The sequence below is a fragment of the Urocitellus parryii genome, unplaced genomic scaffold, assembly GCF_045843805.1.
Source record: "Urocitellus parryii isolate mUroPar1 unplaced genomic scaffold, mUroPar1.hap1 Scaffold_114, whole genome shotgun sequence".
Lineage (NCBI taxonomy): Eukaryota > Metazoa > Chordata > Mammalia > Rodentia > Sciuridae > Urocitellus > Urocitellus parryii.
The window spans coordinates 429,487-456,682 of NW_027551871.1; the positions used below are offsets into that span (position 1 = coordinate 429,487).

Sequence of the window (27,196 nt, forward strand, 5' to 3'; positions counted from 1 at the left end):
TCGATTAATTGTATACTAAAATGCTCTCTTTGTAAGGATTCCAGATGATGCTGGGAAAAAATGACTGCATTTTTTGAGTGCTATGGAGCAATCCAACAGAGAGATGTGCACAGTGCAGAGGGAAGGAAAGGTGCCCATGAGAGAGCATTTCCCTAGCAGACTTTTCTAACTTCCACCTGTGGGTATTTGCATGCCACAAGGCTGTTCCCTGACCCCATACTTTAAAAATAAATAAGGGCTGCTTTCTAATGCTTTACACACACTTGATTGAAAAACCAAGGGACAAAAGAGATAAATTGTTCTATATGTATTTAGCAGTCCCAAAAGACATAACCAAAGTCGGATACTGAATGAACTTATTAACCTATGAATTGCCTTGAAGTGCACAGTGTCACAGTATGAGTTCCCACAGGTAAACACTCTTTGGAAAACTTTGCCACTAGCCTGAGTCCATGCACAGCTACCCCCGTGACAGAATCCCTGCTAGAAGGGAGATGCACTTGGGAGCTGGCAGATCCAGAGGATGCCTGATGAATGACTCCTCTGTATCAAGATAGGGAAACTCTCTTACATAGCAGCAACAGTACGGATCCATGGTGATTTCTGTTTAAGGGAACTCACTCCCTGTTTGCTCTTATCTGAAATCTGTGTATCAAGTGTGTTCGTGATGATCCACACTAATTGAGGCATTCTTGGCCCCATAGATAGTGTCGTCTGGGGACCACAGCCAAGGTGTACAGTTGGGCTGAGCTGCATTTTTGTGATGGATTTATGTTCTTCGAGCATTTTCAGAAATTTATGCTCACCTGATGCAGCAACACTGACTTTGCTTCCTGCCAGCTCTTTGCTTCATTGTTCTCACTTGTCAAATGAGAATGGGGATTCCACTTTTCCTAGGGGTCTTCAGATAATAGATTATAGACCTAGAAGGCTCAATGTGTATGTAATATATTGTTATTGTTGACCATAACTCAAAACTCTGACTTCTTATAAAGGTAATGCAATTATGAACCAAAATTACTGATATTACTTGGTATCCTATAATCATTCTTATATTTTCATTGAGTTGCTATGAAAGCTTCTGGGAATCTATGGGAACTGAGATAGAAACGCAAGTAACTGATACATGGGGTAGAAAGTGGCAAGCGTTTTCAGAGGTAAGTGGGTAACTCTCAATGGGAGTCCAAACAAAAGCATGCTTTTTCCAAGGAGAAGAACCAGAAAAGACTTGATAAATGAGGAAGGCTGGGAATGGGTAAAATTGGAAGGGATGGGGATTCCCAACAGGGAAAACAGTGTAGACTGAACCCATTGGGTAGATTTCTTCAAAACCTAAGGCAATGAGTACCAGTAAACTGGGAAGAAAGATTGGAGTCACAGTATGGGAGGTCTTATATATCCAGCTGAGGAGTATGGACTTGATATCAAGAGGCAAGGATAAGCATGAGAGTGTAGGATAAGAGAGACTGGAGGAAATAGACCAAATGAAAATTGTTAGTGTCTTTAAAATCAATGAGGGCATTTCAGAGAAAGTAGACAGGGGGGTGGGGGTGAGGCAAGAAAGACCCTGAAATGAGACAGGAGTTTGCCTTCAAAAAAATGAAAAACAAAGATGACCTGTGGTAGGAGATGTGGAGATGACCAGGTGGCCATTAGGGCACGAGGCTTTGAAAATATTGCCCTTTCATAGTGTTTTCCAATTTTGAATGATGTTATTTTCTACTTTTCATTATGCTCAAAAGAGCTAAAGATGCAGTCTAGACCTATGAGCCTCAGGAATGACATGATAGGTTACATTGGTAAATCAACGTGGGGCTTCAGTTCTCAGACTTGAAGAGTTGTCCCTGCTTCCAAACACATTTCAAAGAATGGATCTCTGAATTGGTGAATTAAATGATTAGCAGGTGACTATTTGAATAACAAGGAATATTTTTTCCAAAAGCTGTTCTTCAGGTGGTCCTTAGCCATTGAGCATACTGGCCCTGGCTCCCTTAAACTGTGATTTATTTATAGGTGTTTGATAAAACACAGGAACCAACTTATCTCCTGAATCATGGTATTCCTTAGAGCTACATGTTGCTGTGGGCAATATTTTTAAAAAGGCTTATTATATATGTATGGAGTTACCATAGCATAACATGTCTAAGAAATCCAATGAGCACATATTCATTTTATTTTAGTCAACTTTGAGAACTAAAGCTATATTTTTTATTAAACACATTAATGAAAAGCTTAAAATCTGATAATCATTTAGATCACTGCCACTTGCATAGTCTCATAATAAATCAGAGTCCAGAAAGTCTTTTATTATTTTTTTCTTCCAAAGTTTGTGATGAGGTAAATTTTTATAATGTCAACTCAGAAAAACCCAACAATGGCTCCCTCTATGAATCATTAAATGAGGTAAATTATTTTGTTTCCATAACAGTTCCAAATTTTCCCTACAGAATGTTTTTAAAAATCTATCTCTGCTGCCTAAAAGAATGGAAAGCAGAGGCTTGAACAGATTTTTGTACACAAATGTTCGCAACGACATTTACATTAGCCAAAAAGGAGGAACAACCCATCATCTGCAGATAAATGAAAAAAAGTAAGATATCTAGATGTCTAGTTTTTGTTGTTGTTGTTGTTTTGTGTGAGGCAAGCCCTGTACTGCTGAGCCATAGCTCCAGCCCCTGTACATATTTTTATTACTAAAATATCTTCAAATTCTGATGTCTAATTTGAGTGTGCTATCTGGTATCTGACATATATATATATATATATATATATATATATATATATATATATTTAAATTTTAAACTATAAAAATAACAAAAAATGCAACCTATGGCTCTGAAGCCTAGAGCAAGAGAGAGAGAGAGAGAGAGAGAGAGAGAGAGAGAGAGAGAGAGAGAGAGAATGAGAGAGAGAGAGAGAGAGATTGATTCAGCATAGTGATGGAAAGTTCTAGCCAGAACCATTGGGCAAGAAAAGGAGACAATAGGCACCTAGACTTAAAAAGAAGGAGATGAACATTCTCTATTTACAGAGAACACAATTTTATTTTTATAAAATTCTAAAAAATCCACAAAAAATATTAAAAATCAATCAATAAAGTTTCAGAACATAAAGTCAACACACAGAAGTCTAGAGAATTTCTATACCCTAATAGGAAACTGAAAGAGTTAACAACAAAGCAATCACATTTATAATGGACACAAAAGAAAATACGTAGAAGTAAATTTAAGAAGGCAAAAGTCATCACACTGAAATTCATAAAACATTGGTGAAAGAAGCTGAAGAAGACAAATAAATTGAAACATATTCTGTATTCATGGATTAGAAAATTTACTAGTGTTAAAATTTTTATACTGACCAAAGTAATTTACAGATTTAAAGAAAACCCTATCAAAATCCTGATGACATTTTCACAGAAATATTTTTAAAAATTCTAAAATTCGTGCAGATTCATAAAAGACCAAGAATAGTGAAAATAATCTTGAAAAAAATGAACAAAGCTGGAGGCATTAAACTACCTGACATCAAAACATAGTATAAAGCTTTAGGCACACAAATAGCATGGTACTGGCACAAAATAGATGATGAATGGACCAATAGAATGGAATAGATAGCTCATAAATAAACCCAGGGACTTAGAGCCAACATTTTTTGACAAAGGTGGTAAGAACACTTAATGGAACAAGGACAATTTCTGCACTAAGAGATGTTCGTACACCAGATATCACGTGAAGAAGAATGCAATTGTACTTGCATTCTTATCTCACAAAAAGATCCACTCAAAATAGGTTAAGACCTTAAACATAATACCTAAAACTATAAAACCGATAGCAGAAAACACAGTGGAAAATCTCCAAAGGTAATAAAATTTAAAAAATGGAAAAATGGAATTACAACAAACTAAAACTCTCTACAGACAAAGAAACAATCAACAAAATGAACAGACAACCTATGGAATGAAAGAAGTTTGTCATTCTCACATCTGTTAATATAAAAATATATCCACATAACTTAGTAGCAAGGATCTGAATAGATATTTCTCAAAAGAAGGGACATAAATGGACAATAGGCATATAAAAATGCTCAACATGAGTCATTAGAGAAAAATGCATTTTTAAACCACAATGAGATATCACTTTTATTCTTGATAGTATACCTGTTATGGAGCAGATAATGAATGTTATAGAAGATGTGGGGAAAAAAATCTTTTGCACACTTTTGGTGTATAATGTAAATTAATATAGCCATTATTCAATCTGATCAAAATCCCAATGGCATTCCTCATAGAACTAGATAAAGCAATCATGAAATTTATCTGGAAGGATAAGAGACCCAAAATAGCTAAAGCAATCCTTAGCATGAAGACTGAAGCAGGTGGCATCACTATACCAGACATTAAACTATATTACAGAGTAATAGTAACAAAAACAGTATGGTATTGGTACCATAATAGACTAGTAGAATAATGGTACACAATAGAGGGCACAGAGACTAACTCACAAAATTACAATTATTTTTATATTAGATACAGGTGCCAAAAACATTCACTGGAGAAAAGATAGCATCTTCAATAAATGGTGCTTGGAAAACTGGAAATCCATATGCAACAAAAAAAAATTAAATCCCTATCTCTCACCATGCACAAAACTTAACTCAAAATGGATCAAAGACATAGGAATTAAACCAGAGATTCTGTTTCTAACAAAAGAAAAAGTAGGCCCTTATCTTCATCATGTGGGATTAGGCCCCAACTTCCTTAATGAGACTTCTATAGCACAAGAATTAAAACCAAGAATCAAAAATGCGATGGAATCAAACTAAGAAGTTTTTTCTCAGCAAAAGAAAAAATCTGTGAATTTAACAGAGCCCACATTCTGGAAGCAAATTTTTAATCCTCACACATTGGATAAAGCACTCATCTCTAAGGTATATAAAGAACTCAAAAAGCTAAGCACTGAAAAAACAAATAACCCAATCAACAAATGGGCCAAGGACCTGAACAGACACTTCTCAGAAGAGGATATACAATCAACCAACAAATATATGAAAAAATGCTTATCATCTCTAGCAATCAGAGAAATGCAAATCCAAACTATTCTAAGATATCATCTCACTCCAGTCAGAATGGCATCTATTATGAAGACAATCAAGACAAATAACAATAAGTGTTGGTGAGGATGTGGGTGAAAATGTACATTCATACATTCCTGGTGGAACTGCAAATTGGTACATCCAATATGAAAAACAGTATGGAGATTTCTTGGAAATCTGGGAATGGAGCCACCATTTGACCCAGGTATCCCTTTCTTTGGCCTATACTCAAAGGACTTTAAAACAGCATACTATAGGGTCACAGCCACATCAATGTTCATAGCAGCACAGTTCACAATAGCTAAACTGTGGAGCAAATCTAGATGCTCTTTAGTGGATGAATGGATAACAAAAATGTGGCATATATACACAATGGAATTTTACTCAGCATTAAAAGAGAATAAAATCATGTCATTAGCATGTAAATGGATGCAGTTGGAGAAGATAATTCTAAGGGAAGTTAGCCAATCCCCCCAAAACAAATGCTGAGTGTTTTATCTAATATAAGGAGGCTAACTCAGAGCAGGGTAGGAATGGGGAGCATGGGAGGATTAGATAAATTCTAGGTAGGGAAGAGGGTGGGAGGGAAAGGGAGGGGGCAGAAGATTAGCAAGGGTAGTGAAATGTGATGGACATCATTATCCAAAGTATATGTATGAAGACTCAAATTAGGTGTCAACATACTTTATATATAAATAGATATGAAAAATTGTGGTATATATGTGTAATAAGAATTGTAATGCCAAAAAATACAAGGAAGTACATGCATAAAGGCATGAATTGGTGTGAACATATTCTATATACAAAGATATGAAAAATTGCATTCTATATGTGTAATAAGAATTGTAATGCATTCCACTGTCATTTATTTAAAAAAATAAAATCAACAAAACTGAAAAATATAGAATGAAAAATTTTCAACCAATTACAAAATAAGACTAACAAATGATCCAACAATCTGTTTCTTGGTTATATATCCAGAGGAAATCAAATCAGGATGTCTAAGCATCTGCACTCTTATGTTCACAAAGCCAAGATATGTGATCAATTTATTCTTTATCAAAGGATAAATGAATAAAGAAGATGTGGTATATGTAGGCTATAGAAAACTATTAAGCTTTTTAAAAGAAGGCAATCAGGGGTCTGGTTGTGGCTCAGTAATAGAATGCTTGCCTAACATGTGAGGCACTGGATTCAATCCTCAGCACCATATAAAAATAAGTAAATAAAATAAATGTATTGTGTCCATCTGCACTATTTTTTTTTAAAAAAGAAGTAAATTTATCCTTTATGAGAACATAGATGAGGCTGGAAGACACTACACTAAGTGTAATAAGCTAGACACAAAAAAAGTTATTTCCTGATGTCTCTTATACATGGGATTTAAGAAGTCTGTAATCAGAAGCAGAAAAGAGAATGATTGTTACCAGGAACTGGAAAGTAAGTGTTGGGGGATATTAGTCATTGTGTAGAGAATCTTCATAAGAGATAGGGAGAAGGAATAGGTTCAAGAACTCTATTGTACAACATGGTGACTATAGTTAATAACAACATATTGCATTTTTGACAATTGGCAACAGTACTTTTAAAATGATCTCAACACAAAAAATAAGAATGTGAATTATATACATGATTATTTTGATTTAGTCATTCCATGATGAATACATTCCTGATAAATATGTATGTCTTTTGTCTTTATTGCAAATAATTGCAATAAAAGAGAACACAGACATTTTATGAATCCAATGGTAGGCAGGAAAAACATCATACATAAAAGGATAATAAAGACAAACAACCTGATAGAAATATTTCTAAATTCATTAGTATTTCAATATATGTGCATATAAGAAATTACATAATCAAAACACAAAATCTGATAAACTAAGGTAATCATAATAAAAAGCTACTTATATGGAATAAAATACAGTCCTATTACATACAGGATCGATGAACCTGAAATAAAACCACAGAGGGAGGCTGAAAATAAGAGAAAAACAGTAAAAAATACAAAGTATAAAAGTATCAAGTTAAAAAATACACCACTGTAGCCATTTTAATATGGAGAAAAAAACACTTCAGGCAAAAACTTTTAAGGTAAAGTGAGAAGCTCAACAGTTATAAAAGAACAAGTTTCCAGGAAACTGTAAATCATAAACCTGTATGTATCTAATTATAGATTGTTCTAGTACATGTTGCAGATTCATCTAAAGTGTGTATACTAAGAGGGTAACATACAATTTTCTCAAGTACACATAGACATTTACAGAACACCTGGGGAAACATTCTCTTCAAACTTCAGTTTTCTTTTCAGGAAAAAGATAGTATTCATAATATTATTGAAATTTTAAATAATTGATGCATATAAAGCACTTAGTACTGTTTCTGATGCATAGTAGGAATTAGTTATCATCATCACCATTCCTGTTAAACACACGAAAAACTGGCCTACTTGTATATTCTCCCCTTTGAGCAAGATGTTTAAATATGCTCATGTTTAAATATAAATGAAAATCCGAGACCAAAATACTTCTTAAAAAAGATCCATTCTCATGAAGGTGTCTTTTCCACTAGAATTAGTTTGCTTTATTGGTTTGATGAAATTCATCTTGCTATGTCAGGCATGATCATCTCCATTCTCCCTCCAATGTGAACTCTCTGAGCAGGTATGAGATATTTACGAGGTAATAGTATTCAGCAAATATTCCTTGGAATAATAATCTATCCTGGACCATGGCTCTTCCTCAGGCTCTGTTTGTTCCTGTTTGTACACCCAAAGCTGATTCCCATGGCCAGCTGTGTTTCAAGAACCAACTATGCAAAGAATGGTTCTTTCTGTATGATGACTCAGTTTATTGCATTGGCTTCAGAATAAAGATTCCAATATAGGTGCAAGATGCAGGAAAAAGGGGCATTTATTGCTGAATGGACAATACACACAAGGCTTGGGAGGGCTTTTCTTATTGTTTGTTTTTATTATAGTTTTTTAATTGAAATGTAACAAAAATAGAGAATGCTTACATCAGAATTGTTCAATGAATATTCAAAACATGCATATACCTGTGTAAGCAACATGCAAAGATAGGAAATTGAACATTCCAGCACCCTCAGATGCCTTCTCATTACTTCCTCCAAATAAAATACTGTTATGGTTTGGATATGAGTTATTCCCCAAAAGCGCATGTGTGAGACAATGCAAGAAGGTTCAGAGGAGAAATGATTGGGTTATGAAAGTCTTAACCCAATCAGTGAATTAATTTTCTGATATGGATTAACTGAGTGGTGACTGAAGGCAGGTAGAGTGTGGCTGTAGGAGGTGGGCATTTGGGATATATATTTGTATCTGGAAAGTGGAGACCTCTCTCTGATTTCTGATCAGCACATGAGCTTATTCCCTCTGCTAGCATGATGTCCTGCCTCATTCTGAGCCCTAAGGAATGGAGCCTGGTGTCTATGGGCTGAGACTTCCCAAACTGGGAACCCCCAAATAAACTTTTCTTCCCCTAAAATTGTTCTGGTCAGATTTTTTAGTTGCAGCAGTAAAAGAGCTGACTAAAACAAATTACTTTCTCTTCTAACAGAATGGATCAGTTCTGCTAGTTTTTGATGTTAGTAAAATGGAATCATATGGCGTGAGCTATTTGTGATTATTTAGTATTCCTTTGAACATTAGTATGTTTGTGAATTTCATGTAAATGTTCACATGAACATACTTGTAGTTTTCCATTGTCATTGCTACATACTATTGCAGTGTGTGAATATAGCAAAAATGTGTTCATTTTTAACTTAATGGCCATATGGAGAGCTTCTTGTTTGATGCTGTCACAAACAGTACTGTTATAAATGTTCTTGCACATCTGTTTTGGAGAACACATAAATACATTGCTCTTCAGACTGTGTGTCTATATGAAACATTTGGGTCACAGGTGTACCATGTGCCACTTTAGCTGATACCACCAGACAGTGTTCTAAAGCTGCTACAATCACACTCCCTCTTAGTGTATGGATGCTCCAGTTGCTATTTTCTTGAATTTCTGTAGTTTTATTTTGACATTAATACAGAATCATTTAAACGTTTTGGGGATGTGTATATCTCAAAGTCCTTTAAGTGCTAATAATGATTTTGAGCACTTTTTCATTAATTATTTGGATATCCTCTGTGTGGGATGCCTCTATTCACCTTTAATTCAGAGACCTTACTAAAGTCATATTTTAATATTTTTAGATATTCTACTAAATATTTCTTATAACTTCTATGGGTAATAATTTATTTTCTCGGTGTAAAATATTTATTTTTATTTGTTTTTTAAAAATATTTATTTCTTTGTTTTAGGTGAACACAATATTTTATTTTATATTTTTTGTGGTGCTGAGGATTGAACCCCATACCTCATGCATACTAGGTGGTCACTACCACTGAACCACAATCCCAGCCCTTTATTTACTTGTTTTTATAAGGGATTGAACTCAGGGATGCTTAACCATTGAGACACATCTCAAGCCATTTTTTATTTTTCATTTTGAGACAGGGTCTTGCAAAGTTGCTTAGTGCCTTGCTAAGTTGCTGAGGCTGGCCTCAAACTTGCAATTCTCCTGCCTCAACCTCCTGAGCAGCCTGGATTACAGGTGTGCACCACCATACCCCGATCAATGTAAAAGTTTTTTTGTGTAAATTAAGCCTCTCTTCATTTCATAAACACATACCTCATTGAAATTCTTCTCTTCTACCATAACAGCCTAAATCTTATGAAATGCCAGCAGGTACATAGGGAAACAGAGGAGGAATAAAAATTGTCATAAATTCAAGAAACTTATTTTCTAAATTTGAGTTACTTTTCATTTATAATACATATTCACAATTACCAAACTATATCTAGATAGTACCATGTTGTCTTGATTCTTACTAAAATTACATTGTTTAGATCTTTCTTTGAATAATCTACAAAGCACATAAAAATAAAAATTAATAAATATTGCATTGGAAATCTAGGGAGATGAAAGAACAAAGTGCTAAGACAAAAGTGATCATGGCATTACTGGGTATCTCTTTCTTAAGGAGAAGGAAACTAGAGTTTGCTGAATATTTGACAGAGCAGCATATATTGCTTGGATTAACCTACTAACAAAAATTATAAAAGCTGAAGAAAATCCAAGCCAAAAAAAAAAAAATGATAAAGGTGGCACCGGAGAAAATTCAAAGGAATGCATTCTTTAAAGAGTAAGAGTAAGATCCACATTTTTTACAACTTTGCACTGAGGACACTTGATAGTTATACCATGTTATGAATAAATGCAATCCAAACAAAATAGGTTGTCTGCACAGAGGAGTTATAAATAGGAGTTCAACAGAGAGCAGCTGCACAGAGTCAAAAGCCACATAGGAAAGAACAAGGAATCTGTATACGAATTTGTTGCTAGTCAGGGATGTCATCTGATATACTCAAATCTAAGATGCAAGATTAGTAGAAGGCATAGAGTGAAAGACTAAATATGTAAGCATAGATTTTTGCATCTGCCTAGTGCTGGGAAGCAGATGGCTATTCAAGATACACAAATTTGGGGTGACTTAAAAAAACTCAGACTTTTAGTTATGACATCAGAAGGACAAGGATTAAAATGATCTAATAGTATCTCTCTGCCTGTCAGAATAAAAACAACCCACAACCTTTCCTTTTTGTTTTTCCAGAAATATAGCAGCACGTAGAGTTTCCTCAATTAAATTTTTAAAAATTTATCCTGATTTGTTCATAGTGATGACAGAATGCAATTCATTTCATATTTCAAACATATAACACAATTTTTAAAGACAGTCGTTGTACACAATGTATTTTCACACCATTCATGTCTTAATAGTTTCACACCATTCATGTCTTAATAGTTTCACACCATACATATCTTAAGAGTTTCTCCAAAATTTTCTACACAATGTGGAAACTGATAAAAAAAAATGCAAATCCTGATATATAACAGAAACAATTTAATGAGAACCAAGAAAAATAACCGACTATAAAAAGAGACCCTGTGTGATTCACTTATTGGAGCTTTCAGATAGGAACTTTAAAATAACTATTATTAATATATTCAATAGAACAGAGGATAAAAATTTTGAGCAGAGGCCTAGAATTCATAAAAAGAGTAAAACTGAACCTCTATAAATGAGACATAAAATAATTGAAATTAAATTTTCAGTTGATGGGGTTAATATCAGTATTGAAACCATGGGAAAGGATTTGTGAGTTGTTGTTCTTTTTTTTTTCCCCCGAATTACAATTTTAGCTTTTATTCAAGGAAGAATATACCATTTTTATCCTAAACCAAATACAACAGTAGTGAAATTTGTACATAATATGTGGTTAATAAATATCAAGTAAGGGAATGTATTAATATACTCCATATATAATCCCCCAATTTTTTCAATATAAATACTTCAACAACTCATACCTTACACATGGTATCTGTGTAACAAATTACTATACAAAATCCAGTATTTAAAAATATAACAACAATCTTTTTTTGTGTGGAAAATACATGATAGACTTAAATTTGAGTAAAGCAAAATGTTCTTTCATGCTGTGCTCTAACCTCTTACTTGGGATACTTCTTTGATAAAGGAATAGAATCTAATAACACATTTTGTCAGAAACTGAATTCTTCAGAGTTAGACATAGTAAGAGTATCATAACAGGGCTCAATAGGGGTCTGTCAGAAAAACCCATACTAAGGCAAGGTGATCAATTTTCTCTCAATAAATAAATGAAATTATTCCCTGCAAATCCTTCAATGGACAAGGTGTAGCTACAGCTCATAATATTCAATAAGTACTTAATGAGCACAGACTGCGTAATAGACCAAGAACCAGCAAACTTTTTCTGTAAAGAGCCAAATGGTAAATATTTAGGCTTTGCAGACCATATGGTCTCAATGGTAACTACTCAAGTCAGCTGCTGTACCCCCAAACCGCCACAGTCAATATACAAACAAATGAGCATGGCTAGGTTCCCATAAAACTGTCTTTACGCACACAGAAACCTGAATTTCCTGTAATTTTCACATGACACAAAGCATTCTATATTTTTATTTTTTAAGGTGGACAAAATACCTTTAGTTTTATTTATTTATTTGTTTATTTTTATATGGTACTGAGAATCAAACCCAGTGCCTCGCACATACAAGGCAGGCACTCCAACACTGAGCCACACCCGCAGCTCCAGTATTCTTTTGATTTTGTTTTTCATCGAAAAATGTAAAAACCAGTCTTAACTTGCAGGCCATATCAAAATATATAATGGGCTGAATGTGGCCCATGGTTTGCCAACCCCTGAACTGGGAATATAGTTCAGTGGCAGAACACTTGCCTAACATGCATGAGGCCTTGGGTTAAATCCCCAGCACAGAAATTTTTCATTTAGTGCACCCACAACCTGCTTTAGCCTTCTAAAACTCAAGACACAAATTTCTTATTCTTTATTTAACATAATCTTGAATATTAAATATTCAAAGTCAAATATCTTCTGCACTCTGAGGGGCTCCCTGCACCTCTGGGTCAAGCCCCTGGCCCTGAGGTCTCTGGTGAGAATGGAACAGCTAGTCTGCACCGCCTGCAATTCCGGGAGCTCCTCGCTGCCCTCCAACGCCCCGCTGAGGGTCTGTGCCCGGGAATGGCGCGGAGCTGCGCGGCCTGGCGGCTGGGGAGCGCAGCCCCGGTGGTCCTCCAGTCAGCCACAGAGCCAGGGCAGGCTCTAGCCCCTTCAGATCTATGGGCGCCTTGCTCCTCCTCGCGCGCAGCACAGCCAGAAGGTGAGTGCGTGAGGGGGTTGGGAATAGGGGTGGTGCCGCAGGGGAGGCTCCGGGGGTGGGGGTCGGAGGCGGCGGCAGGGCAGTGCCTCAGGCCCCAGAGCAGCGCCTCAGGCCCCAGGCCCTGTGCTCCCAGCGCTTTCAGTTTGCCCCGCCTGGCAAGCGGCTTGCGCAAGGCGGCTATGCCAGCGGGCCCACTGAAGCAGTGTGCTTAGCAACCGCCCTGGGACGCGGATTCTCTAGCTCTGCAGCAGCGCTGGGGGCATCGCACCCTTGCAGGCCGCCTGCAGCCCGCCCGCAGTCCCGCCCGCTCCTGGCTAGGTGGGGGAGGATTTGTGATTTGGAAGACAAGTCTGAAGAAAATTTCCATACTGCCACACAGAAAGAAGAAAGGATGCAACATACAGACACACACACACACACACACACACACAAACACACTAAATTAAAATGAATGTGGGAAGTTGCAAAAAAAAAAAAATTCTAATCAGAGTTTCAGATTAAAAGGAGAAAAAAAATGATGAACCAGAAGAATTATTAAAAAGAACTTGTGGAGAATTTTCTAAATATGTTGATACATCAACATGGGTTCATGATAGCCAAAGCAAAATAAATAAATAGAAACTCACTTTTAGTCACATTCTATTTAAACTGAAGAAAAATAAAACACTATGAAAAAAATATAAAATCCGTCCCAGTAAATAAGACACATCACTATTAGGGGGATAGCAATAAGAATATTGCTGACTTGACTAAGAGACTATGGAAGATAAGACAATAGTAGTAATATATTTAAAGTAATGAAAGAAAGAAAAACCTAGAATTCTATATCTTGCCAAAATATCCTTAAAAAATGAATGCAAACATTTTAGACCAACAAAATAAAAGCAAAACAAAAAAACCAAACCTTAGAGAATGCTGCAGAAAAGAAAAAAAGAGCAGTCCAAAAGACCAATCTAAATAAATATTAATTATATTACAGTGCATAGGTTAAAATGTATGTAAAGATAAACTGTTAAGATTATTGCAAAGAACAACTAAAATAGATTTGACCTATTATAAATTTCTTGCAGTATAAGGGAAGTGTCCAATCACTTAAAATCAAAATTAAATATCTAAAACATTTAAAAATGTGTTTTAACAGGATCTGTGATTATAACATTGATCAGCTATAAAGAAGTTTAAACTTTTGCAAACACACAGAGACAGAATTATGTTTCATGAAGTGGCAAAATAAATTATTTTTTTCATTTTATACATTTTGTTAAAAAAAAAGTATGCGGCAGACACCCAAGGAGATATTTCACAAAACAAATTAGTATCTCAAATTAAGCCACCAAAGGATTGTTGGGAATGTACAAGATGCCGTTAACAATGGCAAAGATCAATTGATTCAAAATTGAACAATTTCGAGTTTTTGAAGTTTCAGATAAATGTGCATGATATAAAACATTGCACAATTAACATTTTGTAAGACAAAACCACCTTAATACTTAAAGAAAAATTAGTCATAGATGGACACAAAAATTTTATTTTATTATCCTTATGTGGTGCTGAGGATCTCACCAGTTCCTCACTTGTGCTAGGTGAGTGCTCTAACCTTGAGCCACAAGCCCAGCCACAAGCACCTTACTATTTTAAAAAGATATCAATTTATATCCCCAAACCACAAATTTGTATCATTAGTTTTTGAATACTTTAAATTTTAAAAGAAGGATTTCACATAGATACAAAATAACTAATTTCCCCCCTCACATTGTAGACATCAATTTTCCATTTCTTAGGTCAAAACTAAAAGTTCACTTTCCTTTCCAAGCAGATACCTGAAGTTTCTCAACTGCTCTTTTCTGCTGTGTGATGCATATCAAAATATCTGTGCTTCAATTTCTATGAAAATATTATTTCTATGGTTATTAAAATGTATGCATGTGGGGGTGGTAGAAGACATGAATCACCCATTTATTAGTTTTTTGAACTGTAGGAAGAAATTGAAGATAGTGATTTTGTGTTCTTTTCCAGTGCTCACTGGTTGAATCATGGGAAAGTTTTACAGATTTCCTAGATTTTTAACTTCAATTCAAAATTGTTTTAAAACAATTCTTTTTTGTTTTAAAACAAAAAAATACTTGCTAATTATTTAATAATACAAAACAAAATTGACAATGACTTATTTTTACTCACTAATATCACAATGCATGCAAGTGAATTAAATTTAAAGTTCCAATGGAAGAGCTTACTTGTGACATAAGGGAATTGAAATAAGAATTTATGTGGAAATTGAAATTTTTCATTATACAAATCAGCAATATGATTTTATAGGTTATTCTAAACATAAATACAAAATACTTGTTATTAACAGCATTATGAAAATTGATTTCAAAACCTATAAGAAAAGATTGAAAGTTGTATTTTTGAAACTCATAAAGTCATCTTTCAATTTGCAAAATATTTTTTAAAAAGTATATAAAGTATATAATACATAATAATAATACTTTGACTCAAGATTTAGTGAATTTGCTTACCTTGAATGGCAGGATTTTTGCTTCAAACTCAAATCAACTCAGAAAATTTCAACCAGTTTTGTCAATGTAAGTGAGAAAATTAAAGAAAGATAATTATTTAGAAGTTAATTAAGTTACTGGAAAATTTTAAAGTATATTTTGAGCATCTTAGGTATACAAATATATTTTTTTCAAGTGACATAATATGAAATCAATTTAGATCAAATACCTCAGATGAAAATTTAGCATTATATTGAGGTACACTAAAAGTATAAAATTCATTCTGAACTTTGAAGACTGTATGAACATAATTCAAAGTAGTTCATATATAATGTTGAATAATTACAGTAATGATAACATTTTATGTAAATTGTTTCAAATAAAATATATTATTAAATCAATTCATTTTTCAGTCTTATCTTTTTAAATATTGCCACTGATATTTTAAAATTTCACATGTAGCTTATATTATAATTCTGTTGCACAGTGTTGATATAATTATTTTTGTGACAATATTAAAGGACTGAAATTAATTGATTTGCAGACATATCTTCACCCAGCCATTGAATAATATACTATTTCCTCCAGTGTTCATGAAATGTCTATCAAAATAAAATATATTCTGGGCCAAAAACTCACTCTCAATGTATATCCACATACTCAATCATATAAGGATTTCTTTCACACTGACCACACTGGAATTAAGCTAGAAATCAACACTGGAAGGTAATTGGGGAATCCCCACATGCTTGACTGTTGACTGTTATACACATCAAAGACCAATGGGTCAAAGAGTGAAGCACAAAATAAATTAGAACATAGTTTTAACCAAATAAAAAACATTACATCAAAACTTGTGAGATATAGCCAAAGTAGTCTTTAAAGGGATATTTGTTCCATAACACATATATTGGGAAAATAAAAGGTTGAAAATCAGTGATTTAATATTTCTCAGGAAGTCAAAAGAACAACATAGATCAAAGCCAAAGAAAGATTGATGGAGATAAGAGAATAATCAATGGAAATTAAAAATACACCAATAACAGAAGAAACAGAAAACCAAAGTTAATTTTTAAAAATAGAGATTAATATAATTTATAAACCACTGGTAAAAATGATTTTTTAAAAAGATAAAACTTGTGTGGCATACCATAAAAGGACATTTAATTTAATATTATTTATTTTAAAAGAACATTTTAAATCACATTATGTCAATTCATTTAGCTAACATGGAAACACCCCTTGAAAAGCACAACAAGACTGACAAAAGAAGAAAGAAAAATCTGAAGCACTTTATAAATGTTAAATAAATTTAATCTGTATTTACACAACATATACATTTAACTATTCATCACATGGTACTCCATAAATATGTACATTTTTAATGTGTTAAACACATTTGATAAACAATTAAATTTAAAAATAAGCTTTTACACAAAGAATAGTACCAGTTCAGATCTCTTTAAATCATTCAACCTTATTCAACACAATTAATGATTGAAAGATAATACTTTATTAAAATTCAAAAACTTTGATAATCAAAATATACCCTTTGAAATTGAAAACGCAAGTCACAGACTGGAAAGAAATATTTGCAATACAAACAACAAAACTTGCACATCCAAAACATTAAGTCCTCTAATATATCCATTAAAAAGAAAGAAAACCTAATTTAAAAAATGGGAGAACTTGAAAACACACCTCAAAAAATATGCAAATGGGTAAAAAAGCATATGAAAAAGTGACAAATATGATTACTTATCAGGAAAATCCAAATTAAAAATACAAAGTACCACTCAAACAAGGGAAAATGCTTGTGTTGGTAAGAATGTAGAGAAATTGTAACTGTTGCATGCTGTTTTGGGGAGCCTACATTTTCAGGCATCTTTGAAAAAGCTGGTCATATACTAAAGCTCAACATATGACTAACCCAAAACTTAGATGTCTGCCCATGGAAAGCAGTCATTATATCCACATAGATATTAACAAGGATATTTATAATCTTGATATGGAAACTAACCTCCAGTCTATCGATGATAGAGTGGGTAAACAAATTGTGGTATGTCCAGCATGGGATATGGAGCACGGTTATAGAATGGACTGCTCCCTGTAGAACCACAGATAACCCCACAGATAAAACCAAAAGATGCTGTGCACAAAGAGGATATTTATATTTCCATTTGTATGAATCTCAAGCAATCCACAGTAAAAGATACCTAGAATAGTAGTTTCCTGGGATGGTGTTGGAGTAAACTGACTGGGAAGGTCCACCAGGAAGACTGTGGGGCATGTGGATATTCTGTATTCATGTATATGGTGGATGCCCAAATATAAACATAAAAAATTGTGCTTTCTTTACATGTTAAACATTTAAATCATATCTTTAAGTCAAACATTTAAGATTATATACTTCTCTCTTTGTATGTTATATCCCGATTTAAAAAATGAGAAGATTAATAACCATCACAAGTTTGGGAGATTGAAGAAATAAAAAAATGATAACCAAAAATTTTATTCCCAGTCCCTGCCATTTACAGAGATTCCAGTTTGAGTTTTGCAGTTTAGTATTTATTCTTCTCCACACAGTATTCCTTAATCCAACTGTTTTTACATTATCCTTACATGACTCTTTTGGCCCACTTCTTCTCCAGAGTCCTTTATAATTATTACTCCTTGAGCCACTGGAGAAATCTTCCCCACTGTTTTGCCCACACTATTTATTCATCTCCTTTATTCTGTAGCTTTCCTGAAGAGTTATCCAAAGTTCTAGGCTGGTTTAAAATTTTCATCTGTTTCCTATACTCAGAGAACTAGTAGCTTAAAGACTAAGTGCAGGAGTGAAACCATTTGTGTCAGATCAACTTCCTAGCTGGACTTTTGTGGCTGCATCATTCAATCTCCTTAAAACTCAGTTTCTTCAAGTATAAAATTGCCTTTCGTTTCATAGAGTTATTGAGAAGTAGCACAACTTATACTCTGCATAGTGCCCAAGATGTGCCCAATGCCCAGTGAATATTAAGTATTGCCACCTAACATGACAGTATGTACTTTGAGGAAAGGGGGATGAAGGTGAGGATATTCACTAAGTGAAGCCAAGATTTCAGTTCAGGGGCCTCACATGTTGGCTTAGGGGTACCTCTCATGGATTTCACACATGGCACAGACCATGACCCTCTGTTGAAAATAAGGTCACGATCAGAGCTGAACTCTAATAAAGACTAGAATTTCTCAGTTGAAAATGCTCCTTAGCAAAGCCTTCTTAGGGCTAACTTTGTAATTTATTTTGAAACCATTTTATTGGGGAAGGGGGATACTATTAGGGATCAAACCCTAAAACTTCTGCATGCTAGACAAGCAGTCTACCACTGAGCTACATCTCTAGCCTTTTTAATTTCATTTTGAGACAAGGTCCCACTAGTTTTATGTTATACTATGTAACATGTGTCCCAGAGCAGTACTTACTAGCTGTGTACCACAAAAAGTGTACTTACTGGCTGTGTACCATAGAAGACAAGTAACTTAGTTTCTCTTTGCCTTAATTTTTCCATTTGTATAACCAGGATTATAAGAGAACTGACTTCATAAGGTTGAGGGTAAATCCTTAGCATAGATTAAGGCTCACTAAATCTACCTGTCCCCAACATAATGGTTGTCCGTGTTGTAATTTGCATCTTGTGGTAGTAATGTCTCACCTTGCAATTGCTCTCCTCTGTGCCCCAAGAGTCTGATCCTCAATGTTGTGTTGCCTGAGCTCCCCTGTCCTGTCTTCTTTTGGGGTTTGGCAAGGAAACTGAGGAACAGAGGGCAAAAGGAGAAAAATCAGGGCATTTTTTCCTGCTCATCCTCTCTGGCGCTTCACTTTGGTTATGACTCATTCAGTTCATGATGTCAGCCTCTTCCTACTGCTCTGCTCTTTCTGGTCCTCTTCAATAGAATAGTGGTAATGTTTCCACTGATGCTGGTGTCTGGGTAAACTCATCACTTGTTACTTTCTTGAATGCTGCCCATGTTACAATAAGTGATTTCTTAAATAAATTCTCATTGATTAAACACTTCTAAATGGAACTGACCTCTTACAGAGAGTTTTATAAAAACAAAGGTACCTCTGCAGATTCAGCTGACTCCATGGAAAATGGGCACAATTCATCAGTTTCCATCTTCATGCCGTATTCAATTACATGCCTTCTAACCTGAGTTTGTCGGCTTTGATCCAGTTTGTGTGTGTATCACTTCCCTGAAGATGGGTCTCCTTGGTCTCACAGTGCTCCTAGTCCAATGGGTAGAGAGGCAGGATGGCCAAGCATCCAGTGCTCTGTGCAAAATAGTAAAAGCATACACTCTGGACTGTCCAATTAGGAAAATGCACTATCTCTGGAGGATAAATAAGAAAAGGCACCTGCTGGGGTGAACAAATTAGAAAAACATACCCTTCATAGTCTAGCCTAGCCAGAGCCCTGGCTTGGAAAATTGGAAGTGGGCATTTCAGTCCTCAATAGGGCCACTTGGGTCAGCTGCTGCCTTTGAAATTTCCTGTTCAGGAATCAAATGGCAATGTTTTGGTGCAAATAGTGGTCTTATTTCCCATATTGTAGAAAATAAAATGAAAATATTATGGATTTTTAAATTTCAATTTTATTTTTCTCTCCCCAATTCTACTTGATATTTTGGTTCATGCTGCTGCTAAATTGATAAATATTATATAAATTCTGTCACAAAAGTATGTTAATTAACTTTAAATCCAATACAATATCTTGCTCTGCATTGAGCACCATGACTTCCCATCATCCACAACCTGAATGTATTTTAAAATACTGGCTTAATTGAATAATGTCAGACTCAATTTACTAATGGAGTTTAAAAGATACATCCAAACATTTGAGAATACCTATACATCATTACTTATTTTAAATGGTAAAGAACAGCACAAATATGCTAATTTGTTTTACAGTTATACAAATATTATGTATTGATTAAAGAAAATGGTCTATATTAAGGTTAAAATATTTTTTTAGTGAATTTTTCTTCCAGGTTTTTACACACAATACATTTGTTAAATATAATCAAAAATATTATTATGGGTATTCCCAAATAGTTATTTATGCATTTCTATTTTCACATTTATTTAGAATTTAAAAACTAAGCTAATACTCAGTAGCTGTTATGCTGAGACATTATACATATGTGTACATTCTTTTATTTATTTAATTCAGACAAGTAATAAAGTAAAAACATATTATTTTCTGGATACCAATAATGTATTAACCCAAATCAATGTTTTAAATACAACATTTTAAATATTTTTGCACCTTCATGGGCAGCAATTTAATTATGTACACTTAAATCTAAAATATTATATATGTTCATGAGGATGTCTATTGAAATGAAACAGGAATTCTTTTCTCATAACCTTCAAAGTGTAAATTTAGGTGTTATATTGAGCAAATCATATCACCATAATTTTTGAACTCTGGAAACATATAATACAAAAACTTGTGCTATTTATTCTTTGGTATAAACTGTTTTTGAGTTGGCTTTTTTTGCATTTTTTGTAACCTGTTAGAATATATGACACAGTTTTTAGACTGAAACTTTCACATTAATTTTGATAAATTTCTTTATAAATGCCATTTTAGGACAGAAAACTTCAGTTTACAATTCAAGAAATTATATAAGAGTTGAATTTAGTTTTATAAACCTCTTTTTTGAGGAAATATAATAAGTAAAACTAAATCATTTTTAGTCAATTTAAAATGCATTTTGCCACAGATTCATCTTAATTTTCTCCAAAAAGTAGCTTTCTGGAAGCCCAGGCTGGAGTACTATAGGAATGGTTAAATGTGAGGTAAAATGTGTTTACTGGGTGGATGTTCTCATTAGCAGTCCAAATTTTTAGGTATCAAGGAAACCATCACCAACTCAAATTCTTTATCAGCAATTTGTCAGGCACCTGTAATGGCTTAGAACTGCAGCAGAGAAAACACTGCATTTTATATCTGGAATTACTTGGGGAAACTGAATCCACTTTATGTTTTCTGGTGTGAGTGTTTTAACATTGGAATTAGGTATTTATACCTGCTAGAAAAGTTTGGAAGTCAAAGTCAAGGGAACTATCATCTGTGAACTCACACTGAAGCCCTAAAAAGTGATGCTGTCAAAAAGTTGGTTGGGGAGCAGCTAGGTACACACAGTATCACAGCTGGTACAAAACTGCTTGTGTTTAGTTTAAAACACAAAAGCAATGTGTATGAACTGTGTTCTTTGAAAAATAATTCAAAATTGTAAGGCCAACTTAGTAGTAAGAGAATTAACAAAACAAGCTGAATATTACTATATTCCAACATTTACTTTGGTTTTTGTAATATCACTGATAAGAATGACAGCTTGCTACCAAACTAATTCAAAACACCTTATTTCAAAGTACATGTAACATATTTTGCTTATACATTCTAAAAATTCACAACTAGGTTTTAGGATGTAAACTCCCATTTCCTAGTTTTTCTATTGAAATATGGCAGCTTTGAACTTTGAAACCCTTTTGGCAGTTCATTCTGATACTTCTGACAGAATTTCTTTTTGTTCCAGAATGGTGAGTAGTACAGGATGAGCAATGACTGGGTGTGGTGTTAAAGAGGATAAAAATTCTTTTTCTATTACAGTTCCAGAAAAAGCCTCAGGTGCTCCTGATAATGGGAAAAGTTTATTCTGATGATTTTCTTGTGGTTCTTCTTTTAAAATGCTTTCACTGGTGTCACTGCAATTGGCTTTTTCACAGCTAATACTCCTCAAAAAATCCTCTTATCAAATTCAGCAGCACTACTTTCATTGATATCACTAAAAACACTATTTTCTCTGCTTTGAGACTTCAGAATAGATTTACAAGGAACATATTCTCCATTCACAACATCAACAAAGACTCTGTAAATGTCAGCAGGAGTCCTGATTGTAGGAAGCTCTTGAGCAGAATGACCACTCTTCCAGAGTTGTCCTTTACGTTTGACGACTTCTTTCTTTTCACTGAATTTAAAGTGGTATTTTTTTCCAGTATTTATTCGAATCCTCTTAGGTTCAACCGTATGAGAAAAATATATTTTTGGTACAGAATTATCTCCAATTCTTAAAGCATTATGGTCATTTTCATTATCACCATCATGACTGTTGTCTTCATCATCTTCTTCATTACTCTGACAAAAACTTGAACCATTTACTGAAAAGTTCAACTGACTAGTCAATTGTCCATTGAATTGTTCTAAATGTGTAACATCCTAATGATTACTGCTGGGGGCAAGGGACTTTGTTTCTTGATGTATCACATTCACATTTGTGTTTTAATCTTCCTTCTCCACTTTAGAAGAGGCTGGGTATTCTCCATTTGCAGTCACAGTATCAGGCTTACTATCAAGTTCACCCAGCAATTCTTATCTCTATAATTCTTCAAGTCGAGCCCACAGTTTCTTATTAGCAAGTATATCCTCAGATTTTACTTCATTTGCAAAATTTGCTTCAAAAGTATTTGAAGATTTTGTTTGGAATGAGGTTTTTGAGAAATTCGTTGTTTGGCTTTAAACTCAAAGTCACTTTTAATCTCAGCAATATCACCTGCAGCATCACTCATTTTTCCAAATCTTCTGTGAATTTAACTCTGGATTCAAAAATTTTCCATCACTTTTTTTAAACCATTTATTGTTTTTCTTACATCTTTTCCTGTTCCTCACAGAGCCACACCACCTCCAGGGCACGCAACAGCACCAAGGCCAAGGCGGAAGCGTGTGTCACAAACTTCCACACATTCCAGAATCAGAAGGGGCCTCCGTGAATGGGGCACCGGTTTATGGAGGCGGCCCGGCCGGCTGCTGCCCAGAGTCCTCCTGGTTGCCTTCATGCACTGTGCGCCCGCTGCTGCTGTCACAGTTTAGAGAGGTTGCCACAGTTAACATAGATGCTGGTGAAAGACAGAAATCTCCTGGATCAGAGAAAACATACTTAGGACTCAGGGCATAACAGTATGAGCTTCAAGTTGTCACCAGTTCCCCTGTTATGAGATCCATGATTCAGGCAGTGCTGAGTGACTCTGTAGATATTTGTACACAGTGTATTTGTGTCACAACTGAGAAACTTGGAGTTTAGAAAACTCTCTACTCTTAAGGGGCTACTAGCAAAGCAGTCTAATTTTTACCCTTCAGAGAGAGAGAGTATGTTTATTATCCTGGCCAGGAAACAAATGTGTCCTTTACTCTGGAGATAGACCCTAAACCTATATTCCAAATGTAAGTTGTCATTTAAATCTACTTCTTTAAGTCAACTCTTTTTTTTCCTTTCTGTATGTCTCATTAGTGCCAGCTATTCTTATTGTTATAATAACGCTCTTTGTCTAGAGAAATACTTTTGATGGAAATTAACATAGGAATGATTGTGAGGTTTTGAAAAGATGGACAATATGAAATCTTATGTGATAAACCTACCTGCACTTAATGACTAAAATATGTATTCCTCTATGATAAACTTATAACCACTCAAATTTTACAGTTAGTTACTAAGAAAGATTTAAAATGTGTATTTAGTCTTTGAACCATAAGTTCTTCAGCTAAACATACAGAGAGTAATAGGTATGAGATGGAGTTCTGACAGAATACTTATCTAGGATGAAATGGGAAGAAAGGTAAATCTTTTATAAAAATGTGACCAGATGTGACTCCTGAAGGCATGTTTCAATTGCCAGGAGAAATAAGCATGTTCTTGGCAAGGGGAGAATGTAATTTGTGTGAAAGTCAGAGGCTAGACTTATTCATAGATAGAGTGATTGGGGATTCATGGGAAAGTTAGTGGAATGATGTTTTTGAGGATTAATGAAATTAAAGTTGGAGGTCTGACAGGCCTGGTGGAGGAGTTAGACTGGAGGTATTAAAATTAGTGAATTAGAGAATATGTCTAAAATGGGGAGTAAGATGATTGAGAATTGCAAGATCATGGACAGAAAGTGTAATGGATGCAACTGAGTGTGGGGAGGGGTATAACTGGGAGGAAGGAGTGATTTGTGTGATTAGAAAGCAATCAAAGAAAATGTCCTTCTGTCACTTAAAGATGAGAACCTGGACTTGATTGGAAGGATGGTTCCAGGTGTGTACTATGAGTAGAAGGAAAATCACTCACCAATCAGGAATGAATTAACTGAAGACCCATCCCAAGAAGTTGTGGGCCATGAAGGACCATGCTTCTTTTAACTTAAGGATGGATGAAGTAAAAAGTGTGCCTGAGGGACACTGGAGTCACCTTTGTGAAGCCTCATGAGAATGTGACCTCAATCTACTCTATGAAATCACAGTTGATTTATTGAGAATGTGAAACAGGAAATGAAATGAGTGACTGCATCTATGTCCTTGATAGTTAGGTACAGTGGATAGGTAGGTGAACTTAGATTATCTATTCTCTTATATAATTTGAGGCCACTTTTCTAGCTCTGGATTTTGATAGTCTCTTCAAGGGGTAGTACACATCACTGGGCAGTACTTATAGGCAAAATTTATTTCCTTGTAAGATGATGTCAAGTAGTGTCATGACATGATGGGGAAGGGAAATAAGGTCACAGCCTCTTTGAACTCAAGGAATTTTTCATTAACTGTGTACAATTTTTTTTTTGTCGGTAGCAGCTCTAAGGTGCTAATCCTGTTCCAGTAGTGTCACATATTTTACCGGCCCTTGATGATCACTATTTAGTGTAGTCATACCTTAAAAAACAGTTTGCTAACAGCACAAATTTTGGAAATGAATTTTGTTTTTTTCTACTCTCTTCTAATTTGATTTGTGTTTTAGGGGGTTAGTAACTGTGCTCTGTATATTTTAATGCCATAAAATTTATAAAACAATATTTTAAGGAAGATATCTTTTATTAAAACAAGAAAAATTGACTTATTAAAGACCAGTAGAGGAAGGGAATCAGGGGGAGGCAGGAAGGGAGGAAGTACTAATGATTAAAATGGAGAAAACTGTTGTGTGCATTTGTGAATATGTCAAAATGAAGCTCATTATTATGTGTCAATAATTTATACCAAAACATTAAAAAATTATTAATGGCTAATCAAACTTTACAATAAAGTAACTAGCAATATCTTATAATCATTATTTGAAATTTCTTTGATTTAGAGCTGGATTTCTTATTAAAGATATAGTTTCTAGAACCAATATTTATAGGACCCCAAGTACAATTCACACAAAAGGGGGAAGGGGTTCTTTTAGGTAGTGGTTGCAGTAGGTAGAAGCATATTGACAGCTTAAACCTGAATTCTGTCATTTCAGTGGGTGAGTGGTGGCTTAGTCAAACTTTTTGCAACTTAAGGTAAACAGTAGACAGTTGCACTATACTGAAAGACTGAATGCTGTAGTGTTAAAGGATCTGAAGGTTGTGTATTAACATGTTTTTGAATAAAAAAGTGAAATGTATACCACTTTCACAGAAAGGTTCCACTTTGGAATCCTGTACACTCTGTCATTTGGATATGTACTGTACTTACTTTCTCACTGTCTCTGATGCTCACTAACATGGATTTCTGAGAGCCTCAGGAAAGGAAGTCAGGGTCATTTAGTTCTAGCCTATGTGCAATCTTATTTTTTTCCTTTTTTCTAGCTTTACTTTATTTATTTATATGTGGTGCTGAGGATTGAACCTAGGACATTATACATGCTAGGTTAGCACTCTACCAGTGAGCCACAACCTCATCCCATTATTCTTTTACTTATATTAGTCAAAGTAGAAGGACACATTATCTCTGTGCAACTTAATAACAGCTTTTACCTAAAAATTCTTTCATTTCTCTGTTACAGTTTTAATGTAAGAAAAATGTTTAACCATTCATTTCTTGCACTATTTAAAATTTAAAATTGGTAGAAATACTTTTGAAGGGGTTGGAGATATAGCTCAGTTGGTAGAGTCCTAGACTTACATGCACAAGGCCCTGTGGTCAATCCCTACCCCCCCCTACACACACACAAATACTTTTGGATATTTTGTTAGGAACTATTCTTATCTTTTTCCATTGTAGAATTTTAATAAAATTAAGTAAAATGATAGAATTCGGTACTGTTTATAGATACATCAGTACAGGCTCAGAAAAATTCAAAAAATTGCAGAAAAGTGGAAACATATTTTAATTATTTCTTGATTATTGCAAATTATTCATATTTTGAGCTGCTAAATAGTGAAATACTACTTTAACATAATATCTCAGAGATTAAAATATAGTTTGAGCTTTTGAAATCTTAAGGACAAACACTAAGCAAGTTGAGCAAATTAATGGGCATGGATATATGCTAGACATTTATCTCATGACTAAATCTTGGACATTTGTGTCCTTTTCCTATCTGTTACCTGTTAGAATCTTTTACCCAAGAGAGTTATTGAGTAAGGGTTCATGTGTATGTGTGTGTGTGTGTGTGTGTGTGTGTGTGTGTGTATGTGTGTATGATTTTCTGTATTCTTATTTTATGGAAAATAAAATTTAAAAATAAAAGATCATGCCAAACATTAGTTTTAAACCCACACAGTATTTTTATTTTAATTTTTTAAAATTTATTGAGACTTGTTTGTGGCCTATCATGAGATCATCCTGGAAAATGTTCCTCACACTATTGAGACAAATGTGTATCTGGCAGTTGTTGGATGGAACTTTCTATAGATGTCTGTTACGTCCATTTGGTCTAGGGGGCTGGACTTCAGGCCAATAACAGCTGGGGACTTCAACACCCCGCTTTTGTTCATGTACAGATCATTCACATAGAAAATCAATAGATACAGAAGAGTTAACCTGCACCCACACAGTATT

General features: G+C 34.5%; 2 pseudogenes; both read right to left on the reverse strand.

Moving 5' to 3' along the window:
- The window catches only part of LOC144251583 (E3 SUMO-protein ligase ZBED1-like), a 61,093-nt pseudogene extending 41,547 nt beyond the window's left edge, over positions 1-19,546 (reverse strand).
- Positions 19,547-21,881: 2,335 nt separating this feature from the next.
- On the reverse strand, positions 21,882-23,076 carry LOC144251584 (unconventional prefoldin RPB5 interactor pseudogene; annotated as a pseudogene).
- Positions 23,077-27,196: the final 4,120 nt, after the last annotated feature.